At 37.8% G+C, this 20146-nt stretch overlaps 1 protein-coding gene across 1 annotated transcript in view; it reads left to right on the top strand.

Moving 5' to 3' along the window:
• The window catches only part of CHN1 (chimerin 1), a 445886-nt gene that overhangs the window by 379895 nt on the left and 45845 nt on the right, over window positions 1–20146 (top strand). The gene's annotated exons all lie outside the window — the stretch shown is intronic.

Genomic DNA, 20146 nt, shown 5'->3' with positions numbered 1-20146 from the left:
TAATTAAACAATCAGTTGGCAGATCCACTATAATGACAGGGTGTCTTATGACCCTGTTCCCCATTTTAAATTTTTACCATGCAGTACCGTAAACTTTTAGAGAGTCACCTCAACACCTGTTAGAGAACCATCAAATTCTTTCATTTTAGGTTTGTAGGGTGTTAGCCCATTTAGCTGTGTGTAGTACCTGTGGGATAGAATAGTTGCCTGGGACCCAGTATTAATTAATCCCATGATAGGGTTGGAGACTGAATCTTGCAGCTCAGCTAATACATAATATCTCCCTGCAGTTTCTACCATTTCACACATAAAATTGGCATGATTGCACACCTGTGGGCTTTGCCATGTGCTACCTGAATCCGCCGCGTTACCTGATGCAGAAGAGACTTCACACTTACCGGTCTCCTCTATGACAGGGTCGACTGGGTTCTTGTGTACTGCATCTGTGGAAATAAGGTTAAGAGAATGCTGCAAAGGAAGAAATTTGTTAATTTTTTCCGGCTGAGGTTGCTTGTCATCACAGCTAAATCGTCTGTTTCCGATCTGTGGGGAGAGAACATGATTAGTACCGCTTTTGACATTTGTCATTTTATTTTGTATATCTCTCCCTTTCAGGTAATACTGCAGTATTTATGACTGTGTCTGTGGCCCACTGCTGGCCACTGGCTGTACCCCTAAAAAAGTATTGTTCGGTTGCTGAGCCGTAAAAGGTTGACTCATGTTAGCGAATTGTTTGCTCAACCAATTTAACTGGGTATAAAGCTGATCTACTTGATCGTACAAGTTACCTCTACCCCTGGGCCTATCTCTTGATGGCCCATAGTAGTGATTCCTGGACCATTGGGTCCCCTCAGAATCAGGGCCGCTGTTTGTATCTTGGCGTGGTTGCCCCTGGGCTTCAGCTTGTTCAGCGTTAGTATTTTGGGGAGCATTATTTACTTGGGATGTCTGGTTATCCTGAGAATATCTTCGCCATTTATTGTATCTACCCTTGCAGGGATACCAATTATTTTTGGGGTATTCTCTTTGGGAGTAATTATTTACCTGAGTATGTCCTCCATTTTGGTTATAGTCTCTCTGTTCCTCAGCCCGTGTTGGGGGAGGGGTAGAGTTAAACCTCTGTGGAGATGGCCTGTTTCCTCTGGCCACCTCTGCGTAGGTTTTCCTTTTAGACTCCAAATTGAGGGGGCTAGGTGACACCCTAGTTTCTGCCACAATTTTGGGTTTTGATTCCTTTTTAACCTCCTGTTCACCGGACTGCTGAATAGAGTATAACTTTGTACTCTCTTTGATCAGCCATTCCATTGAGCAGTTCTCATCAAAATCTCTAGCTAAATTAATTTTGATGGATGAGGGCAGAGCTTCAAAAAATAAATTCTCAAATTCTGAGCATTCAAATATGGGATTATCTTCAGCCATACTATACACTTTTTTGCACTACATTTTAAACCATATACAGCTATTTTTGCTGCAGTTTTAGTACGATGTTGCCCGAATTCTTTTCTGCACTGTCGTTTTGTTTCACTCCAGGAATGAATGTTCATATCCTTTAGTGAAGTGAAGAATTTGTGATGTTTACCTTCAAATACCCAGGGCAGAAATTTAATTTTTGACTGCTCACTTGTAACATTCATTATAGCTCATGCATTTTCAAAGGCCTCTAAGTGATCAATTACAGAGTTTGTTCCTTTGTTGGAGAATCTAGGTACTGCATCCTTTAGGAAAGTAATGATTACTTTATGGGAGTCATATATCTTATTAGACGTATTTTGGGATTTCCTAGGAGGCTTATTTTCGGGTTTGGAGTGTTCCCTGTTTTCCCTTTTATTATGGGGAGACCCCCTACGTACATTAGTACTACGTGGGCTATTTAGGTAGTTAGCTCGGCCCCTGACTCTCTATTGGGCTTTCCCTTCCTCTCATCAGCTGAGTTACAGCAGCTCCCTAAATTTACATCATGCAGTGACTGTCTATTTGGGAAATCTATTTCTGACCCAACAGGGGTCATTTGTCTACACTCTTCCATATATTTCTGCATTTCGTCCCTGATGCATTCTCTAAGGGAGTTAGAATTATCTGCATTATTCTCACTGTTAATAGAGGGGTTTTCATTATGGCGATATGACCTTTTTAAATCACTTGATTCTCTCTGGCTTTGCGCAAGCTGTTTACTTAACTCTTGTATCTTTGCTAATAAATCTAAGTTATGCTTATCCAAGGTGGCTATGTCTTGGGCAAACTCATCAATTTTATCTTCGGCTATTTTTAAATTCTCTTCGCATCTGCATGAGAAATTAATACTATTTTTTAGCCTCTGTATTTCCAATTCTTTCTCTGTGAGATATAGCAACATTTCGTCAATAATGCATATCACCACGGACCAAGATTTTAGTATTAGTTTGTCTCGCTTTTTGAGAACCTTGCATTGATTAATCATTAATAATTCTTGGAATAATTAACTTTTTTCATTCCACCTATCATCATCGGCAATATTTTTAGCCTTAATTTCAAGCATATTCATGTAATCATTGAATTCACCCGCAATATTAAAACTCTCTTTAATGTGGCCTATAATGTCCCTCTTAAGGACCTGACCTCAAGTAAGGGGTATTGTTAGGGCACAACCTTCAACGTTATGTACAGAATTTAATAATTCACTCCTAATAATAGACATTATTATATTGGCTTATTATTTAGTTAAATTAAAACGCTAATACAATTTTTACCAATAAAAAGAGAGAAAAAATATATATTTAAAAAAAAATTAATATTAATTTTGAAATATGAAAAATTTATATTTTTGTTAATTTTTCAAAAATTAATCTTTAATAATATTTCAAGATATTATTATTAATCTTGAAATATGAAAATCAATATTTCAATTTTCAAAAAAATATATATATATTTTCAAAATATTAATTTTGAAATATGAATTTTTCTCTCTTTTTTTATAATAATTTCTATTTACTACAAATATATTATATCAATATGATAAATATTAATAATATCTCATGCAAAGTGCCTCCAAATAATATGTCAGTATATGGCCGGGTTATAACACAATATATTTAATAATTATCCTTTAAAAATAAACCCTCAATCAATATGCATATACTAGAAACCATAAAATTAATATAAATTCCTGAATTCTTTTTATTAGTTGATATCTATAAACACATTGAAATATATTTGTAGGAACCAGGATATGAGTCAATACTATACATGTTTAAAACTATTAAAATATGCTATGCAAAGTTTTGAGGTAAAATATCTTTCTTTTTTACATAGAGATGTTCAGGTGATATTTTCTAGTCAGCTTTTTACAGCGGTGCTGCATCACTTTCAAGTGTTTAAACATTTGGGTATTATGGCCCTTTAATATACTTTATTACCTCTGTGATTACCTTGTATCTAAACAAATCACATAAACCACTGTGTTTCCTAAAAAATTACATGAGTTAAACCTATGGCATAAAATTATACAAGTATGTAATAGAACAATGCTGAATGTGGTATAGACAGGCTGCACCTGCCTCTGACTACCTAAGCTGTTCAGTATGTAGCTATGGTAGAACAGGATAAATGCAAAGTCACAAATAGCAGTGTAAATTCACCTTCACCAGCACATAAATCAAATCCCAGGGTCTTACATTGATACCCTTGATGTACTAGTTTGTCTTGTAAACAGATGAATCCAGACAGTGGATGCCGGTCTGTGTAATGAGGGGAATGACTGTAGTACGCCCCTAGGTGAATCACTATGAGAAGAGACAAAAGAGAACACGAGCGCAAACCAGAGTAAAAGTTTATTTAGCGGTTAAAAGCGCAAAGATAAAATCAGACTTACAAAATGTCATTGAAAATCAAAAGTGATATTTTTGTACGTATTGGAATCATCTAAGATTCTATATGCCTCTTTGAGGTAATCAGATCTATCCTGCACTACTACCCCACTGCCTTTGTCTGCTGATGGCATTACTATATCTGGATCATTTTTAAGCTTTGATAGTGTGCATATTTCGTGAACAGACAGATTGTCATTAAATCTGTTGACCCATTCCTCTCTTATTTTCCCATAATTTGGACAAATCATTACTAACTAATTTATTGTAAATTTTTATATGTTCCCCCTGTGCCCCTAATGGAAAAAAAGAGGAAGGACGTTTAAAATGTCTCATGAACACTTAAACCTAATAACGACTGATCCTAGTGATCATGGTTTGTACTCTGGATGTATAATGAATTTTCTGATTCTAGTTGTTCTAAAACTTGTAATCTATATTGGTCACTCCTCCTTCAAAGTAATTGTAGTGTGTGCCATTGGGGGCAAATAGGTTGGTTGTTGCTTGATAAAATATCTCTTTAGGGTCAATTTGCATATATATTTTTGTAAATCGATGTACGTTTCAAACTTGTTAGGAGCTGCTTTTGGAGCATAATTAAGACCCTTGGCGATGATTATTAAGCTTCCTAATAGACAGGTTATAGATATTTTCTTTATTTCTATCTAATAGTTCCTTCTCGCTCTCTGAATGTGTCTTCCTCCTCTACCTTGTTTCTAAGCCTCTGTAGACTGCCCCTTTATCTCAATTCTTTAGACAGACGTGCATTTTAGCCAATCAGTGCTAAGTCATAAATAACTCCATGAGAGTGAGCATGTTACCTATATAACACACATAAACTAGCACTCTCTAACTGTGAAAGAATGTAAGAGGTTGCCTTCAAGGACTTATAAATTAGCATAGGAGCCTACCTAGGTTGTTTCCAACAAAGAATACCAAGAAAACAAAGCAAATTTCATGATTGAAGTAAATTGGAAAGTTGTTTAAAATTGCATGCCCTATCTAACCCCTAAACCGCAAAACCCCCACATCGCAATAAACTTATTTACCCTATTAACTCCTAACCGCAAAACCCCTACATCGCAATAAACCTATTTACCCTATTAACCCCTAAACCGCAAAACTCCCACATCACAATAAACCTAATTAACTTATTAACCCCTTAAACCACCAAAACCCACAACGCAAATAACTATTTAAATAACTAAGCCCCCTAACCTAACACCCCCTAACCTAACACCCCCTTAAATTAACCCAAAATACCTAAACTAATAACATCTAAAGTTACAAAAAATAAAATAAAACTAAGTTTACAAAAAAAATTCGGTGGATTCTTTCACTACCCTGCTATTCTCGGAACTTACCTAGATGCAGCTTTGCTGCATCCAGGTGAATTATTTTGTCCTCACGCTGCCAACATTCTATTGAGGATGTGTTCGCAACTGCCGGCGGCAACGGACATTACAAACGCATATAGTATAGATGTGTGTGTATATGTGTGTATATGTGTGTATATATATATATATATGTATGTATATATATATGTATATATATATATATATATCAGCAATTTCATTTTGAAGGACACAGTAATATTTCAGTAGTGAAATTAGGTTTATTGGATTAACAGAAAATGTGCAATATGCATCAAAATTAAATTAGACAGGTGCATAAATTTGGGCACCCTTGTCATTTTGTTGATTTGAATACCTGTAACTACCTAGCACTGATTAATTGAAACACACAATTGGTTTTGTGAGCCCATTAAGCCTTGAACTTCATAGACGGGTGCATCCAATCATGAGAAAAGGTATTAAAGGTGGTCAATTGCAAGTTGTTGTTCTCTTTGACTCTACTCTGAAGAGTGGCAACATTGGGGGCCTCAAAACATCTCTCAAATGACCTGAAAACAAAGATTGTTCAACATTATGATTTAGGGGAAGACTACAAAAAGCTATTACAGAGATTTAAGCTGTCGGTGTCCACTGTGAGGAACATAGCGAGGAAATGGGAGACCACAGGCACAGTTCTTGTTAAGGCCAGAAGTAAAATATCAGAAAGACAAAGGATGGTGAGAACCGTCAAAAACAGCCCACAGACCACCTCCAAAGACCTACATCATTATCTTGCTGCAAATGGTGTCACTGTGCATCATTCTGCAATTCAGCGTATGGGAGAGTGATGCGGAAGAAGCCTTTTCTGCACACGCCACAGAGTCACTTGAGGTATGCAAATGCACATTTGGACAAGCCAGCTTCATTTTGGAAGAAGGTGCTGTGGACTGATGAAACAAAGATGGAGTTATTTGGTCATAACAAGGGGCGTTATGCATGGCGGTAAAAAAACACAGCATTCCAAGACAAACACTAGCTAACCACAGTAAAATTTGGTGGATGTTTCATCATGCTGTGGGACTGTGTGGCCAGTGCCGGTACTGGGAATCTTGTTAAAGTTGAGGGTCACATAGATTCCACTCAATATCAGCAGATACTTGAGAATAATTTTGAGGAACCAGTCACAACATCGAAGTTACGCCGGAGCTGGATATTTCAACAAGACAATGACCCAAAATACTGCTTAAAATCTACTTTGGCATTTATGCAGCCGAACAAGTACAATGTTCTGGAATGGCAATCCCAGTCCCCAGACCTGCATTTCATTGAAAATCTGTGAGGTGATTTGAAGCTGACTGTCCATGCTCCGTAACCATCAAACCTAACTGAACTGGAGATGTTTTGCAAGGAGGAATGGTCCAAAATACCTTCATCCAGAATCCAGACACTCATTACAGGCTATAGGAAGCGTCTAGAGGCTGTTATTTCTGCTAAAGAAGGCTCTACTAAATATCATTGCAATATTTCTGTTGGGGTGCCCAAATGTATGCACCTGTCTAATTTCATTTTGATGCATATTATAGGTCACATTAAAGGTGAAAAAGGTCTGAAATTATTTATCTTTGTCTCATTTTTTTACATCACAGAAACATGACATTTTAACAGGGGTGTGTATACTTTTTATATCCACTGTGTGTGTGTGTGTATATATATATATACACTCACAAAAGTGAATATATCTCACAAAAGTGAATACACCCCTCACATTTTTGTAAACATTTTATCATATCTTTTCATGTGACAACACTGGAAAAATGACACTTTGCTACAATGTAAAGTAGTGAGTGTATAGCCTGTATAACAGTGTACATTTGCTGTCCCCTCAAAATAACTCAACACACAGCCATTAATGTCTAAACCGTTGGCAACAAAAGTGAGTACACCCAATTAGCCATTTTCCCTCCCCGGTGTCATGTGACTCGTTAGTGTTACAAGTTCGCAGGTGTGTTAAATTTGGTGTTATCGCTCTCACACTCTCTCATACTGGTCACTGGAAGTTCAACATGGCACCTCATGGCAAAGAACTCTCTGATGATCTGAAAAAAAGAATTGTTGCTCTACATAAAGATGGCCTAGGCTATAAGAAGATTGCCAAGATCCTGAAACTGAGCTGCAGCACGGTGGGCAAGACCATACAGCGGTTTCACAGGACAGGTTCCACTCAGAACAGGCCTCACCATGGTCGACCAAAGAAGTTGAGTGCACTTGCTCAGTGTCATGGCCAGAGGTTGTGTTTGGGAAATATGTGTTTGTGTTTGGGACGTATGAGTGCTGCCAGCATTGCTCCAGAGGTTGGAGGAGTGGGGGGTCAGCCCGTCAGTGCTCAGACCATACTCCGCACACTGCTTTAAATCGGTTTGCATGTCTGTCATCCAAGGAGGAAGCCTATTCTAAAGATGATGAAGAAAGACCGCTGAAGACAAGCAGACTAAGGACATGGATTACTGAAACCATGTCCTGTGGTCCGATGAGACCAAGATAAACTTATTTGGTTCAGATGGTGTCAAGCATGTGTGGTGTCAACCAGGTAAGGAGTACAAAGACAAGTGTGTCTTGCCTACAGTCAAGCATGGTGGTGGGAGTGTCATGGTCTGGGCCTGCATGAATGCTGCCGGCACTGGGGAGCTACAGTTCATTAAGGGAACCATGAATGCCAACATGTACTGTGTCATACTGAAGAAAAAGCATGATCCCCTCCCTTCGGAGATTGGGCCTCAGGGCAGTATTCCAACATAATGACCCCAAACACACCTCTAAGACGACCACTGCCATGCTAAAGAAGCTGAGGGTAAACGTGATGGACTGGCCAAGTATGTCTCCAGGCCTAAACCCTATTGAGCATCTGTGGGGCATCCTCAAACGGAAGGTGGGGGAGCGCAAGGTCTCTTACATCCGGCAGCTCCGTGATGTCGTAATGGAGGACTCCAGTGGCAACCTGTGAAGCTCTGGTGAACTCCATGCCCATGAGGGTTAAGGCAGTGCTGTAAAATAATGGTGGCCAAACAAAATATTGACACTTTGGGCCCAATTTGGACATTTCCACTTAGGGGTGTACTCACTTTTGTTGCCAAAGGTTTAGACATTTATGGCTGTGTGTTCAGTTATTTTGAGGGGACAGCAAATTTACACTGTTATACAAGCTGTACACTCACTACTTTACATTGTAGCAAAGTATAATTTCTTCAGTGTTGTCACATGAAAAGATATAATAAAAAATTTACAAAAATGTGAGGGCTGGACTCACTTTTGTGAGATACTGTATATACACATTGCTCCTTTTGTGGGCAAGCTAGACAGCAGATAAGTTTGTGAGCTTCCAAGCACATGCTCTTTCTGTCCAGGCCTTTAGGGCTTCTAGGACGAGCACATCACGTGGTGTATGTTACATCATGGTGGCGCAGTGTCAAAGCTGCAATTTCATTTCATTCATTTCATTAATATGTTTCTTGCTAGAATTCAGTTTTCAGGTGAACTGCAAACTGCTTTGTGATTTATTTATTTTCTTTTACATTGTTTCTGAGATCTGGCAGGTGTCCAAGGTTCCTTTAGGCAGAATGAGTATTGCTGTTTACTGTTTTTTATTCATTTTTATTGGTTTCAAGTACATGATGCAATTTTTTGTCTCAAACTCATTCTGTCTCTTTTTATTTACTTATATAAAGATACTAACTATGTCAAAAATCCCTTCTGCGCTACCCTCTCTTTTATAATAATATGTCTTCAAACCCAGAGATAAATATTTTATCTCGGATTGTGAAGTGAGTTAACATAGCACAGAAGAGATCTATAGACCCTAAATATCGAACACTGAAACACCACTATGTTGTTGTTTTTTCCAGTAAACACTCTAAAAAAAGATCATTTGCCCTTTTCAGGTTTTTCATACTGAACTGGACTAAGAGGGCAGATTTCTGGGTGTGTTGGGATGTCTGTTTGGCAGACCGATAACACTTGCTAAAATGTATGCTCCAAACAGAAATCAAGTCCCCTTTTTAAAAAAAAAAAAAACTAAAATGATAATGAATATACAAAAGGGAACAAAAATATTGGGAGGAGATATCAATATCTAGTTGAATCCCCAGATACATTTTTCCAATCCTAATTTACAAATCGCCAAACGTACCTTACATACTTTGCATGATGCATGGAGATTCCTACATTTTAATCAGAAAGACTATACCTTCTCCTCTTACAAAGGGAAGTCATACTCAGGCACTCGGGTATAGATTAATTTTTTTTACCAATTTTCTGCCAAGCCCATATAACATCACCATTTGCCCTAAAGTTCTTAACTTCTGAAGGGAGATTAACATACTGGGCTTTCAAAGAGTAAGGGTAGGTTAGTTCACTTTCAAATTTAAACCTCGAAATGTAATTGGCTTAACACTGTTTTTCAAACCTGTCCTCGGGCCTCCCCAACAGGCCAGGACTTCAGTATTACCTAAGGTGAGAGCAGGTAAAATAACCATGTTTAGTAATCAGCTGATTATTTCACCTGTGCTCCAGTTCAGTTATCCTCAAAATGTGGCCTGTTAGGGCAGCCTGAGGACAGGTTTGAAAACCAGTGGTCTAGAGCAAACCTCCCTAAACAGATCAAATGATAAGTTTTAAAAGAGTGGAAAGAGAGGCCTCCATGGTTGTCTGGACTGGTAGGGATAGTTTGCTTAAAGCAATGCCATTTGTTTTCCCCTGACGTATGAACCTGGAACAATTTACATTAGTTCTGCCAGGTCCTTTCAAGTAATTCGGATTGGTAGATTAATCATCAGATATAGAAGTTAAGGAAAGATTATCATATTAATCCTAGAATATAGTGATATTGGGAAAGCCATCCATCTATTGAGGTCAGCTTTAAATTCAGCAAACGGAGGTACATAATTTTTCCTTTACCACTCTCCCCAGAACAATACCAAAATAAATAATATGTTCCTTTGCTTCTTTAAAAGGCACTGTATTAAGACTATTTCCATTTTTGTAAATTCACAGGATTTCTGATTTCTGCGTATTTATTTTATATCCCAAAAAAGAACTAAAGTCGGTCAATATTTGTATAAGCAAAGGGATATAGAAATTCATCATTTATTATCAGTTGTCTCAAACATGCATTTCTTACTAGCTTCAGTATCAATATAATTTACTTCACAAACTTAGATTTATGTGCTATTCTTGTGTAAAATTAAAGGGGCATCCAGGTCAAAATTAAACTTTCATGATTCAAATAGAGCAGGCCATTTTAAACAACTTTCCAATTTACTTCCATTAACAAAATGTGCACACTTTTTATATTTACACTTTTTGAGTCACCAGCTCCTACTGAGCATGTGACAGAATTCACAGAATAAACATTTATACATTTGGGATTGGCTGACTGTTGTCACATGGTACAGAAGGAATGGAAATATACATAACTTTGAAATATGTCAGAAAAAAATCTACGACTCATTTGAAGTTCAGCCTAAGTGCTATTGCATTATCTTTTTATCATGATTTTGTTGATTGTGTAAATCTACAGTATTTTAGGTTTCTTTAAAATAAACATCGGCTAGATTACGAGTTGTGCGTTAAAAGGTCCTAACGCTGCTTTTTCCCTACCGCTGCTATTACGAGTCTTGCAGATTTAGGGGCACCACACACTTTTTTGGCCTTACCGCAAAACGACTTACGTAAACTTCGTAAATTCTTTTTTCAATGGGACTTCCATAGCGCCGGTATTACGAGTCTGTCCTGGGAGGCCAAAAAGTGAGCGGTACACCCTACCCCGTCAAGAGTCCTAACGCATTTAAAACTCAGTCGTTAAGAGTTTTATTGAGCTTGCATTCTATTGGCTGAGTGGAACAGCCATTAGAATGCGACTTCAATCCTATTGGCTGATTGCATCAGCCAATAGGATTTTTTCTACCTTAATTCCGATTGGCTGATAGAATTCTATCAGCCAATCTGAATCTAAGGGACGCCATCTTGGATGACGTCACTTAAAGGAACCATCATTCAGTAAGAAGACTTTGTTTGAAGAGGATGCTCCGCGTCGGATGTCTTGAAGATAGAGCCGCTCCGCATCGGATGGATTAAGATAGAAGATGCCGTCTGGATGAAGACTTCTGCCCGTCTGGAGGACCACTTCGCCCGGCTTGGATGAAGACTTCTCCCGGCTTTGTTGAGGACTTCGGCCCGGTTGTATGAAGACTTCTGCCGCTTCCTTGAGGATGGATGTCCAATCTTCAGAACAGTAAGTCGATCTTCAGGGGGTTAGTGTTAGGTTTTTTTAAGGGTGTATTGGGTGGGTTTTATTTTTTAGATTAGGGTTTGGGCCACAAAAGAGCTAACTGCCCTTTTAAGGGCAATGCCCATCCAAATGCCCTTTTCAGGGCAATGGGGAGCTTAGTTTTTTTAGATAGTATTTTATGTGGGGGGTTGGTTGTGTGGGTGGTGGGTTTTACTGTTGGGGGGTTGTTTGTATTTTTTTTACAGGTAAAAGAGCTGATTACTTTGGGGCAATGCCCTGCAAAAGGCCCTTTTAAGGGCTATTGATAGTTTAGTTTAGGCTAGGTTTTTTTTTTATTATGATAGGGCTATTAGATTAGGTGTAATTAGTTTAAAGATCTGTAATTTCATTTGTTTTTTTATTTTCTGTAATTTAGTGTTTGTTTGTTTTTGTACTTTAGCTAATTTTAATTTATTTAATTGTTGTTAATTTAGTTAATTTAATATAGTGGCGGCGATGTTGGGGGCGGCAGATTAGGTTTTAATAAGTGTAGGTAGGTTGCAGCGACATTGGGGCAGCAGATTAGGGGTTAATAAGTGTAGGTAGGTTGCGGCGACATTGGGGCGGCAGATTAGGGGTTAATAAATATAATGTAGGTGTCAGCGATGTTGGGGGCAGCAGATTAGGGGTTCATAAGTATAATGTAGGTGGCGGCGGTGTCCGGAGCGGCAGATTAGGGGTTAATAAATATAATGCAGGAATCGACGATGTTGGGGGCGGCAGATTAGGGGTTAATAAGTGTAAGATTAGGGGTGTTTAGACTCGGGGTTCATGTTAGGGTGTTAGGTGTAAACATAAATTTTATTTCCCCATAGGAATCAATGGGGCTGCGTTACTGAGATTTACGCTGCTTTTTGGCAGGTGTTAGACTTTTTCTCAGCCGGCTCTCCCCGTTAATTCCTATGGGGAAATCGTGCACAAGCACGTGCGACCAGCTCACCGCTGACTTAAGCAGCGCTGGTATTGGAGTGCGGTAAGGAGCACAATTATGCTCAATGCTCACTTCTTGCCTTTTAACGCCAGGTTTGTAAAAACCCGTAATACTAGCGCTGTAGGTAAGTGAGCGGTGCGAGAAAACTGCTTGTTAGCACCGCATAGCCTCTAACGCAAAACTTGTAATCTGACCGCATGTTTGGTTAGAGGATTGTATTCTATTTATTTAATTAATTCAGAAGGGTTAAACACATGCTCAAAACTCCAGTCCTGGGATCCCCCATTCTGCTCTAGATGAGGATATGGCCATGAACTGGATGGATGTAAGCCTCTTATTTACTCATCTGGAGTGGCGCAAGGAGGACAATTTTTGTGAAGGCTCAGAGCATAGCAAAAGAAAGGAGGTGGTTTAAAAGTAATATGCTCCAATGAAATATAACTTTTTATTTTTTCACTTGGTTTTCCCTTTTAATTATACTAGTGCTTCTGTTATTGTCCGATTTTTAGGCTTCAACTAACTTTCTAGAATGGGGTGGGGGGGGGGTCTCAGAACTGATTATCTTATTAGAGTCTCTCCTGATTGGTATCATTTAATTCTCCACTACTGTTTCCTAAAAACAATTGTTGATTGATATATGTTGCATAATTGAAAGGGTCTAGAATGGGTGCATTCTCTGTAGGCAGTGTATAATAAATGTCCTTTTACATGTATGCATTGTTATGCTGTTGCATATATTATCACTAGATTTGGACATATACAATATGTATTCTGTAACCACATACAAAATACATACAAACAATAAATATAGTACTTAATATTACATCACTAGAGGTATAAATAGGTTACTAGCTGCACTATTTTTATACATGCGGCAGTTGTAATATGCTAGGGGTAGAAGTTGATGATATTGGTGTGTTTTTCATTTCTGTTTCACACTTATTCCTGCAAAATAGCATTAACAATTATTTCTATGGGAAATAAACACTGGATTTGAATAGACCTATAAAATTGGATTGCTGCAGAAGAAATGCATTCTCTCAATGATGATATGATAAATAACTAATAATAGTTATGTTTAAAGGGATATTCCTGCCAAAATTGGAAACCATATGGGTGCATTTTGATATTGAACAGAAGCATTTTTTGTAATATACATGCATTAGCAAACATGCTTCTAATAAAAGCTATAGCTGTTTCAAAAGTGTATTTAAGTAAACACAGCACTTGCTCAGAGAGCCTTAGGTGCTTGTACCATCTGGTAACGACTCAATTTATTAATTGCTAATATGATACAAGCCCCAGTGATGATCTGAGCAGCTGCATTATTTAAAATGTGGGTGCAGTAACAATATCTAGCTATGCCTCACATGCACGTGCAGAGAAAAATGTTAACACTAAAACAGTGAAAACTTTTACTAGAAACATTTTTTCTAATACATGTATATTGCAAATGTGTTTCTATTCAAATATGTAATTTAATATATGTGCATTTAAATTTTGACTGGAATGTCCCTTTAATCCTGATTTCTAGCTTTGGGGTATGATTACCAACACCATGATGAAATACATGCAATACCCCTGAGTTATACAAAACTATACAAGAAAGTATTATTTGCTTGTATTCATTAAGAGGTTAATGTATACTTGTGGGAGCATAGCTACTTTTTCTTTAGAATGCATTCATCATATAAGCACTAATTTAGTTAACAAAACAATTAATAGTTTATTCAGAACTATAGATCAACGGATATATTTCTGAACAATTCCCAGAAAGCTGTGAGCACTGAACTTTGGCAAGACTTCTAAGCTATTCACAAGGCGAGGAATACAAATGTATACTCCACTGAAACTGTAAGGATGGAAAAGTGCTTACAAGTTATTGGAACTTCTCATTGTTTTCATAAATTCTGATCGGGAAAATGATTTGGGACATGTTGTGAAAGGATTTACCAGACAGACAAGTTGAAGCCTTGGGGTCTACATCTATTTTTTGATGGTCTGGCTTTTGTCAGATGTTTCCTAAGAAAGATTAGCCAGGTTCGGAAGTGTGACTAACTGTATCCATGGAAGCAAAACCAAATCGGGGTTTAGAAGGAGGTAGATTAGAAGCTTGAATCTCTTTTCATTTCATGATAATGTAATTATTTTGAATGCTGTACCTATGAAACAATGATCTACTTTTTGACAGTAATGTTGTCAGATACATACATGTAAGAGCAGTACTTTAAATGATTCATTCATTGTACTTATCTATTCATTCTACAACTTCATTCTTTAACAGCTGATTATTTTATTTTTTGCAAACAATACACCAAAATGTACTTAGCCTAAGAACTGTGATTTTTGATTAGTTTATTATACCTGATGAGATCAGCAGGCTTTACCGTAGGGTACTGATGGATTTAGCAGTAAATATCTAAATGGTTAACTGTATTGTTCTATTTTGGCTGTTTGTTAAATATGGAGACTATTTACATATTTTGATTACACAACAATATACTGTAACAATATTTAAAGGCAGATATTGTATACACAAGTTTAGTACCCTAATAAATAAAATGTAATTTGGTTGCAATTGTTTTTCTTGTTAATTTATATAACAATGTTTAATATCATATGTAATTTGAAGCATTTCAAATGGATAAACATCCTCATGTATGAGTGATCAGTCTCTCTAATGAAGGATTACAGCCCTGTAATGTGGTAACTCCTTATGATGACAAATAGTAATTGATTATATTTGACACCTTTCAGTGCAGGATTATATTCTGATCCTGTTAAAGGGAAGACGTTTTCCTACAGTTACGTTGTGAAAAAACTGATGCATCATTTATTTAAAGTGATATTAAAATCCATTTTTTTATTTTGTAATTGGCTTCCTGATGTGTTCAGCTAGCTCTCAGGAATGCATTGCTTCTCCTTCAAAAAGGATACCAAGAGAAAAAAGCAAAATTGGTAATAGAAGTAAAGTAGAAAGTTGATTACAAATGTATGTTCAATCTGAATCATGAAATAAATATTATGGGTTTCATATCCCTTTTAAATGATTATAAATTACTTTCATGAGTTAAATCCATTTGCATTAATTTTATTTGAACGCATACACACACTCCTACACAAATATACATTCATACACAAACACACATACGCTCCTACACACACACTCGTACACACACACTCGTACACAAACACACATACACTCCTACACAAACACACATAAGCTCCTACACAAACACACATACGCTCCTACACAAACACACATACGCTCCTACACAAACACACATACGCTCCTACACAAACACACATACGCTCCTACACAAACACACATAAGCTCCTACACAAACACACATACGCTCCTACACAAACACACATAAGCTCCTACACAAACACATACACTCCTACACAAACACACATACGCTCCTACACAAACACACATATGCTCCTACACAAACACACATAAGCTCCTACACAAACACACATACGCTCCTACATAAACACATACACTCCTACACACACACTCCTACACAAACACACATACGCTCCTACACAAACACACATACGCTCCTACACAAACACACATACGCTCCTACACAAACACACATACGCTCCTACACAAACACACATAAGCTCCTACACAAACACACATACACTCCTAAACAAACACACATACGCTCCTACACAAACACACATATGCTCCTACACACACACACACTCCTACACAAACACACATACCCTCCTACACAAACACACATACCCTCCTACACAAACACACATACACTCCTACACAAAAAATACACGCCTACACACACCTACACAAACACACATACACTCCTACACAAACACACATACACATACGCTCCTACACAAAAAATACACACCTACACACACACCTACACAAACACACATACACTCCTACACAAACACACATACGCTCCTACACACACACTCCTACACACACGCTCCTACACAAACACACATACGCTCCTACACAACCACTCCTACACACACACTCCTACACAAACACACATACGCTCCTACACAAACACACATACGCTCCTACACATACACTCCTACACAAACACACATACGCTCCTACACAAACACACATACGCTCCTACACAAACACACATACGCTCCTACACAAATACACACGCTCCTACACAAACACACACACACTCCTACACAAACACACACACGCTCCTACACAAACACACATACACTCCTACACAAACAATACACACCTACACACACACCTACACAAACACACATACACTTCTACACAAACACGCATACACTCCTACACAAACACACATACGCTCCTACACAAACACACATACGCTCCTACACAAACACACATACGCTCCTACACACACACTCCTACACAAACACACATACGCTCCTACACAAACACATACACTCCTACACAAACACACACACACACCCATACACTCCTACACAAACACATACGCTCCTACACAAACACACATACGCTCCTACATACGCTCCTACACAAACACACATACGCTCCTACACAAACACACACACACTCCTACACAAACACACACACGCTCCTAAACACACATACGCTCCTACACAAACACACACACACTCCTACACAAACATACGCTCCTACACAAACACACATACGCTCCTACACAAACACACATATGCTCCTACACACACACTCCTACACAAACACACATACGCTCCTACACAAACACATACGCTCCTACACAAACACATACACTCCTACACAAACATACACACCTACACACACACCGATACGCTCCTACACAAACACACATACGCTCCTACACACACTCCTACACAAACACACATGCGCTCCTACACAAACACACACACACTCCTACACACATGCGCTCCTACACAAACACACACACACTCCTACACACATACACTCCTACACAAACAAACATACGCTCCTACACAAACACACATACACTCCTACACAAACACACATACGCTCCTACACAAACACACATACACTCCTACACAAACAATACACACCTACACACACACACATATACTCCTACACAAACAAACATACGCTCCTACACAAACACACATACACTCCTACACAAACACACATACGCTCCTACACAAACACACATACGCTCCTACACAAACACACATACACTCCTACACAAACAATACACACCTACACACACACACATATACTCCTACACAAACACACATACACTCCTACACAAACACACATTTACATACGCTCCTACACATACTCCTACACAAACACACATACGCTCCTACACAAACACACATACGCTCCTACACAAACACACATACGCTCCTACACAAACACACATACGCTTCTACACATACGCTCCTAAACAAACACACATACGCTCCTACACATCCACTCCTACACACACACTCCTACACAAACACACATACACTCCTACACAAACACACATACGCTCCTACACATACACTCCTACACAAACATACACACACACACATACGCTCCTACACACACACACATACGCTCCTACACAAACACACATACGCTCCTACACACACTCCTACACAAACACACATACGCTCCTACACAAACACACATACGCTCCTACACAAACACACAAACGCTCCTACACAAACACACATACACTTCTGCACAAACACACATACGCTCCTACACAAGCACACATACTCCTACAGAAACACACATATGCTCCTACACACATACGCTCCTACACAAACACACACGCTCCTACACAAACATACGCTCCTACACAAACACACATACGCTCCTACACAAACACACATACGCTCCTACACAAACAATACACACCTACACAAACACACACACACTCCTACACATACATACGCTCCTACACAAACACACATACGCTCCTACACAAACTCACATACACATACGCTCCTACACAAACACACATACACTTCTGCACAAACACACATACGCTCCTACACAAGCACACATACTCCTACAGAAACACACATATGCTCCTACACACATACGCTCCTACACAAACTCACATACACTCATACACAAACTATTTAATCTACTATATTACAGGGATGGAAAAATACCTGTATAGTTTACCAGTCAGGAAAATAATAATTCCTATTTCTCTTACTCTTTCGTTGCAATTTCTTACTCTGGGATGGACAGATAGAAACACAACAGAAATGTATTGCAATTACAAGTTATTTACTGTCCCTTTAACGGGTTGATTCCTTTAAAACCATAACTAGACAGTTTACTGTTTCTTACTGTTTTACATAACTTATATTTTCCTTTTACTAGTTGGGGTAATCTGAAATTGCTATATAAATGTAGTAATTACAGCTCATATAAATTTGTAGAAACTATAGTAGAAATTACATTTGTACCTACCTAATTAAATTATTGTATCTCTGTTCTCTTACATCATTATAATCTGCTTAATAATAAGGTTACCACATTGTTTTTATTAACTTTTCCTGCAGTTTGGTAGTGTTATACAATCAGTCTTTGTGTCATATAAACTTTATTTCACATTCACTTATGTAGAAAATACTGTCCTTTCCTTTTTAGGAAATGCAAATGTAGCAATCTAATCTGTGGGTAATAGTCCTGTTTAATATCCAGTATAATGGGAGCCAGGGATTCAAGACTCATATATGTTCCTTCTGGGTTTTTTATCGTTTGTGGTTATTTTACTTATACAAGGATATAAAAATATCTTTCTCTGACTTTTAAAACTGTGTATGGCTGGCTGCTCAATAGTCATGCTGGTTTCTATTATTATTTATTTGTAAAACTTCTTAGTGTGATGTAAATGTCATGAACTGGGAAATCTAAAAAGAACAATAATTGGATGACTGAAAGCAATATTTCCCTTTTCTTCATTGTCTTTGACTTGTCTCTTCGAATAAGTCTAGGTTATTGCATTCCCGCAATGTTATGGTCCTGTGTATCCCAAGGGGTAACAGCAAAACTTGTGTGGTTGGTATTTGATGTTATTAAACACCTTTTATACAGTTGTGTGAGTGGGTTGAGCACATTTTATCACATTTTGTTATATTGAGCATGTTATTTAGTATTAGGTATTCATAGCTCACTATATATATATTTATATATGTGTGTGTGTATATATGTATATATATATATATATATATATATATATATATATATACATATATACAGTATATACGTTGATTGGAGTAGCCGTGTTAGTCCAGAGATTTAGATATCAAAATAACAAGAGTATTGCATTGAGCAATGATACTTTTTTTATTGGACTAACTATACATTTATAAGTTGACAAGCTTTCGGAAGAGTTCCTTCCTTTATCAAGTCTGAAGCAAAAAAAGTATCATTGCTCAATGCAATACTCTTGTTATTTTGATATCTAAATCTCTGGACTAACACGGCTACTCCAATCAGCGTATATATATATATATATATATATATATAATTTTTATTTTATTGTTTTGCCTGTAATGAGTGTGGTGCTGGAAAAACAGAATAGGGTTTGATTGCAATATGCCATTTTGTAGTGTATTAGTCATTCATTCTCAGTATCTTCCCACTGGTACCTACTTCTGTTTTTCTTCATGTTTAAGGGGCTAGCAGAAACTGCCAAGCCTATATCAGCTATGTGTGTGCAGAACGCTGCAGCACTTTAGTGGTTAAACAAGCAGTGAAGTCTTGCGTAGGGGGAAACGGGGG

The sequence above is a fragment of the Bombina bombina genome, chromosome 1, assembly GCF_027579735.1.
Source record: "Bombina bombina isolate aBomBom1 chromosome 1, aBomBom1.pri, whole genome shotgun sequence".
NCBI lineage: Eukaryota > Metazoa > Chordata > Amphibia > Anura > Bombinatoridae > Bombina > Bombina bombina.
The sequence above is the reverse complement of the archived record's forward strand: the minus strand, read 5'-3'. Positions and strand labels throughout refer to the sequence as shown.